This window comes from Myotis davidii, unplaced genomic scaffold (genome assembly GCF_000327345.1).
Source record: "Myotis davidii unplaced genomic scaffold, ASM32734v1 scaffold648, whole genome shotgun sequence".
NCBI classification, from domain to species: Eukaryota; Metazoa; Chordata; class Mammalia; order Chiroptera; family Vespertilionidae; genus Myotis; species Myotis davidii.
The window spans coordinates 1432822-1438342 of NW_006299603.1; the positions used below are offsets into that span (position 1 = coordinate 1432822).

The window sequence follows — 5521 nt, forward strand, 5'->3', positions numbered from 1 at the left end:
ACTGTGGAGGACTCCCCCATCTAGCCCTTTACACAGCCACACATCTCCCCATTACCTCAGCATAATTATATTTTAAAGAAAAGTCAATGTTTACATTATTTGACTCTGTGCTATTCAGAACTAAGCCATGCTTGCATTTCCTTTTCTGAATAACTGTGTTTCGTGTTACAGTTTTATTGGGGTATAATTGACATATAACAAAACGCACACATTTAAAGTGTGTAATTTGCCCTAACCAGTTTGGCTCAGTGGATAGAGCGTCGACCTGCAGACTGAAAGGTCCCAGGTTCGATTCTGGTCAAGGGCATGTACCTTGGTTGCGGACACATCCCCAGTGGGGAGTGTGCAGGAGGCAGCTGATCGATGTTTCTCTCTCACTGATGTTTCTAACTCTCTATCCCTCTACCTTCCTCTCTGTAAAAAATCAATAAACTATATTTTAAAGTGTGAAATTTGATGAGTCTTGACCTATGTACACGTCCCTGAAACGATTGCTGAAATCAAGACAGCAAGCAAAACATCACCCCCCAAACTTCCTGGTGACTCATAATTCTTCCTTTCTTTCCACCCTAGTCGTACCCCCAGGTAAATGTAGGTGAGTTTTTTTTAAATATATTTTTTATTGATTTTTTACAGAGAGGAAGGGAGAGGGATAGAGAGTTAGAAACATCGATGAGAGAGAAACATCGACCAGCTGCCTCCTGCACACCTCCTACTGGGGATGTGCCCGCAACCCAGGTACATGCCCTTGATCGGAATCGAACCTGGGACCTTTCAGTCCACAGGTCGACGCTCTATCCACTGAGCCGAACCGGTTTGGCGAGTTTTGTATCTTTCTAGAATTTTACGTAAGTGGAGTCGTATAGTAACTTATTGGCTCTTACAAATAAAGCTGCTATGAACATGTGTGTGCATCTGACTGCCACTGCCCTTGGTGGGTTTCTAGGAGTGAAAGGCTGAATAGACATAAGTCGACGTTTCTAAAGCGGGTACTACTGAGCATCCTGCCAGCTGTGTGAGTTCTACCTCCCAACACGCACACAGTCAGTGTTTTACGTGTTAGCCATGGAAGGAGTGCAGTAGCATCTCACTGTGGCGTAATTGGCATTTCCCTGATTTCTGGCATTTTTCATGTGCTTATGTACCAATTGTATATATTTTGTGAAGCATTTTGTTCAAATCTTTTGCCCATTTAAAAAATTGGGTTGTCTTCCTTATTATTGAGTTGTAAGAGTTTTTTTTTAAAAAAAATATTTTGGATACAGTTCCTCTGTCAGATATACATGTTTTGCAAGTATTTTCTCCCAGTTTGTGGCTTGCCTTTTTATTTTCTTAACAATGCCCTTCGAAGAGCAAAAGTTTGAGATTTTAATAAAATCTGATTTATTGATTTTTCCTTCTATAGTGGATGCTTCTGTAGCAGGATAAAGGAATCTTTGGAAAACCCAAGGCCATTAAGATTTTCCTCCTGTGTGTTCATCTAGAACTTTTACAGTTTTAGTTCTTAGGTAAACCACTTCAAATACATTTTTTTATGAAGATTGAAATTCATCTTTCTGCCTATGGATATGTTCAACAGTTTCAGCATCGTTTGTTTAAAGAATTAGCCTTTTCCCATTGAATTGCCTTGAGACCTTAGTTGAAATCTATTGCTCTTATAAGTATGGGTGTTTCTGGGCACTATTTTGTTCCAGCAGTGCGTTTGCCTATCTCTACTACAGCTTTAATTGTTAAAGTTATCCATCTTGTCATTGGTTTCCTAAATGTACTTAAAGTTATTTTAAAGTCCATGCTGGATATTTCCAATATTTGTATTTCTTGTGGATCTATTTCTATTCTTTGTTTTTCCTCTTTTTGGTCATTTAGTTTTCTGGTATGCCTGTGTTTTTGTTGTTGTTGTTAACCCTTACCTGAGAATATTTTTCCATTGATTTTTAGAGAGAGTACAAGGGGTGGGGGGGGGGGAGACACACAGAGAGAAATATCAATGTGAGAGAGAGACATCGATTGGCTGCCTCCTGCACTGGGGATTGAGCCCACAACCTGCACTGGAAATCAAGCCCACATCCAGGGCATGTGGCCCAACCAGGAATCAAACCATGACCTCCTGATTCATAGGTTGATGCTCAACCACTGAGCTACACTGGCTGGGCTATGCCTGGTATTTTTTATTTTATTGTATTATTCTTTCTTTAAAAATATTTTTATTGATTTCAGAGAGGAAGGGAGAGAGATAGAAACGTCAAAGATGAGAGAGAATCATTGATTGGCTGCCTCCTGCATGCCCTCAACTGGGGATCGAACCTACAACCTGGGCATGTGCCCTTGACCAGAATCAAACCTGGGATTTTTCGGTCTGCAGGACTACGCCCTATCCACTGAGCCAAACCAGCTAGGGCTGTATTATTCTTTCTTTATTAAAGTATACTTGACATATAATATGATATTATTTTCAGGTGTACAATACAGTGATTCTACCCTTATGTACCTTACAATATGATCATGGTAAGCCTATTATCATCTGTATCATACAAAGTTATATTATATTTACTTGTTTTACTTATTTTTGTTAACCCTCACCCAAGGTTATTTTTCCATTGATTTTAGATAGAGTAGAAGAGCGGGAGGAAGAGAGACATTGATTGGTTGCCTCCCGCACAGGTGCCAGGAATCCAATCTGTAACCCAGGTATGTGCTCTTGACTGGGAATTGAACCCAAGACCCTTCAGTGTGCTGGCTGAGGCTCTAACCATTGAGTTCAACAGCCAGGGCCAAAGTTATGACATTATTGATTACATTCCCTGTGCTGTACATTATATCCTGTGACATTACTTTATAACTGGAAGTTTGTACCTCTTAATCCCCTTCACTTTTTTCACCCCTTCCCCTCTTTAACCCCTTCCCCACTCCCTCCTTTGGCAACCATCAGTTTGTTTTTCGTATCTATAAGTCTGTTTGTCCATTTGTTTTCTTAGATTCAACATATAAGTGAGACCATATGGTATTTGCCTCTGAGTTATTTCATTTAGCATAATACAAGGTAGGTCCATCCATGCTATCACAAATGGCAATATTTCATTCTTTTTTTATTGCTGAATAATATTCCATTGTATCCTATATAATCTTATATAATAAAAGCCTAATATGCAAATAAACCAAAAGGCGGAACAACTGGTCGCTATGATGTGCACTGACCACCAGGGGGCAGACACTCAACAACAAGAGCTATCCCCAGCCCACAGGCCTCAGGCCAGCCAAGGCGGGTGCCAGTGGGGTCCTCCGATCGCTCCACCGGTTGCCCCACAGAGGAAGGTGACTGGTGGCAGCAGCAGGTGGTAGGGCTGGCAAGCAGGCAGCACTAGGCTGGCCAAGGCAGGTGCCAGTGGGGGTCCCCCGATAACACTGCTGGTTGCCCACAGATTGGCCCTGATTGCCATCCAGGCCTAGGGACCCTACCTGTGCACGAATTTTGTGCACTGGACCTCTAGTCTATATATATAAAACCCTAATATGCAAACAGAACGAATGGTGGAACAGTGGAACAACTGGTCGCTATGATGTGCTCTGACCACCAGGGGGCATGTACAGGACATGGCAGGCATTGGCAGCAAGCAGCAGAGCGTGAACATGGTGGGTATTGGCCGTGGTGGGATGGTGGAGCAGGTGAGTGGAGGCACCAGACCAAGGTGGGGTGCCGGTCGCTGTCACTGGGGAAAGCCTCTGGTGGTTACTGAAAACTCTTTTCTCTCATGTGCCGCGGTCCCGCCCAGTGCTCACACCCGCTGCCGGCGCTGGAGCCACCGCTTGCACCCACTGCTGGTGCCTGGCACTGGCCCCGATCACCCCAAGGGCTTCCAGCAGACAGGGGACTGGGGACCGCAGTGGGAGGGGCCAGGCAGGGGCATGGAGGATGGGCTGAGACCCACCCCTATGCCCACTGCAGCCTCGCAGCCCACAGTTACTTTCAAGGTGCATGAATTTGTGCACTGGGCCCTAGACTATAATAATATGCCTGGTATTTTGATGGATTGCTATACATTGCATGTGAAAAAGGTGGAGATAAATGGAGGCTGCTGATGGTGGTGTTTTCCACAGGTTTCTTATTGCCTTAAGAAGGAATATATCCCTTTTAGGATATGGCATGTCACTTATATCCAATTAGAAGTTAAGCAGAGGCAGAGTTGGGCTGGTCAGATTCTGGTTCATCCTCAGTTGCAGGGTGCAGACGTTGGGGAGTCCAGTGGAAAGCCTTGGGTGTTTATCAGGGCTCCTTCTCCTTGGTGGGCCCTGAACACCCCAGTTTGTCTCACAAGCACACTAGACTGCTGGGCTCTCCCCACTTCTGTGGCTTTCACCCACATGTAGCCACTTCACAGTGTTTGTTCATGACAGCGAATGCCTGAAATGCCCAGTGTTGAACTTTCCTTTTCTGGGCTCTTAGTACCTAAGGTCCTCACTGCATCTATAGCTCTTCAATGGCTTAAAATCAAATAGTCAAAAAAAGGCTTTTCCCTATTTGCTGTTTTTGCTGGTATGCTGGTTCTACTACAAGCTAGAATGACATTTCTAGAAGCAGAAACCTAATCAACTTATCAATGGCTTCAGGTTCCCTTAGTGCAGTGGTTCTCAACCTTCCTAATGCCGCGACCTTTAATACAGTTCCCCATGTTGTGGTGACCCCCAACCATAAAATTATTCTTGTTGCTACTTCATAACTGTAATTTTCTACTGTATGAATCGTAATGTAAATATCTGATATGCAGGATGTATTTTCATTGTTACAAATTGAACATAATTAAAGCATAATGATTAATCACAAAAGCAATATGTAATTATATATGTGTTTTCCAACGGTCTTAGGCGACCCCTGTGAAAGGGTCGTTCGACCCCCAAAGGGGTCGCGACCCACAGGTTGGCGACCCACAGGTTGAGAACCGCTGCCTTAGTGTGTCTTAAAAGTCCTTTCTAGATTTTAGAATCCTGAAACTGACAAATGCAATTAAAAAAATAAGATTTTGCAATTCTCTGCAAAATATAAGTACCGGATTATGTGTATTGTCCTATCTGCTGTTTTATATCTTTATTCCCCTTTTAGACCATAAACTACTCATAATAAGTACAACTCAATATGCTTTATTATTACTTTTTAAAAATATTTTATAATTGATTTCAGAGAGGAAGGGAGAGGGAGAGAGAACTAGAAACATCAATGTCGCAGCAACATCTTTGCAGACACAGCTCCTAGGGCAGTGGAGACTAAGGAGAAAAGAAACAAATGGGGCTACATCAACATAAAAAGCTTCTGCACAGCAAAAGAACCATCAACAAAACAAGAAAGCCCACTGCATGGGAGAACCAGTGATATTTCTGATAAGGGCTTCATCTCCAAAACTTAAGAGAACTCATACAACTTAATGAAAGGAAGATAAACGATCCAATCAAAAAATGGTCAAAGGATGTAAATAGACACTTTTCGAAAGAGGACAGACAGAAGGCCGAGAGAGAGAGACACATGAAACCA

General features: G+C 42.9%; 1 protein-coding gene across 1 annotated transcript in view; it reads right to left on the reverse strand.

Moving 5' to 3' along the window:
- RNF130 (ring finger protein 130) overlaps positions 1 to 5521 on the reverse strand; it is a 115747-nt gene that overhangs the window by 2588 nt on the left and 107638 nt on the right. The gene's annotated exons all lie outside the window — the stretch shown is intronic.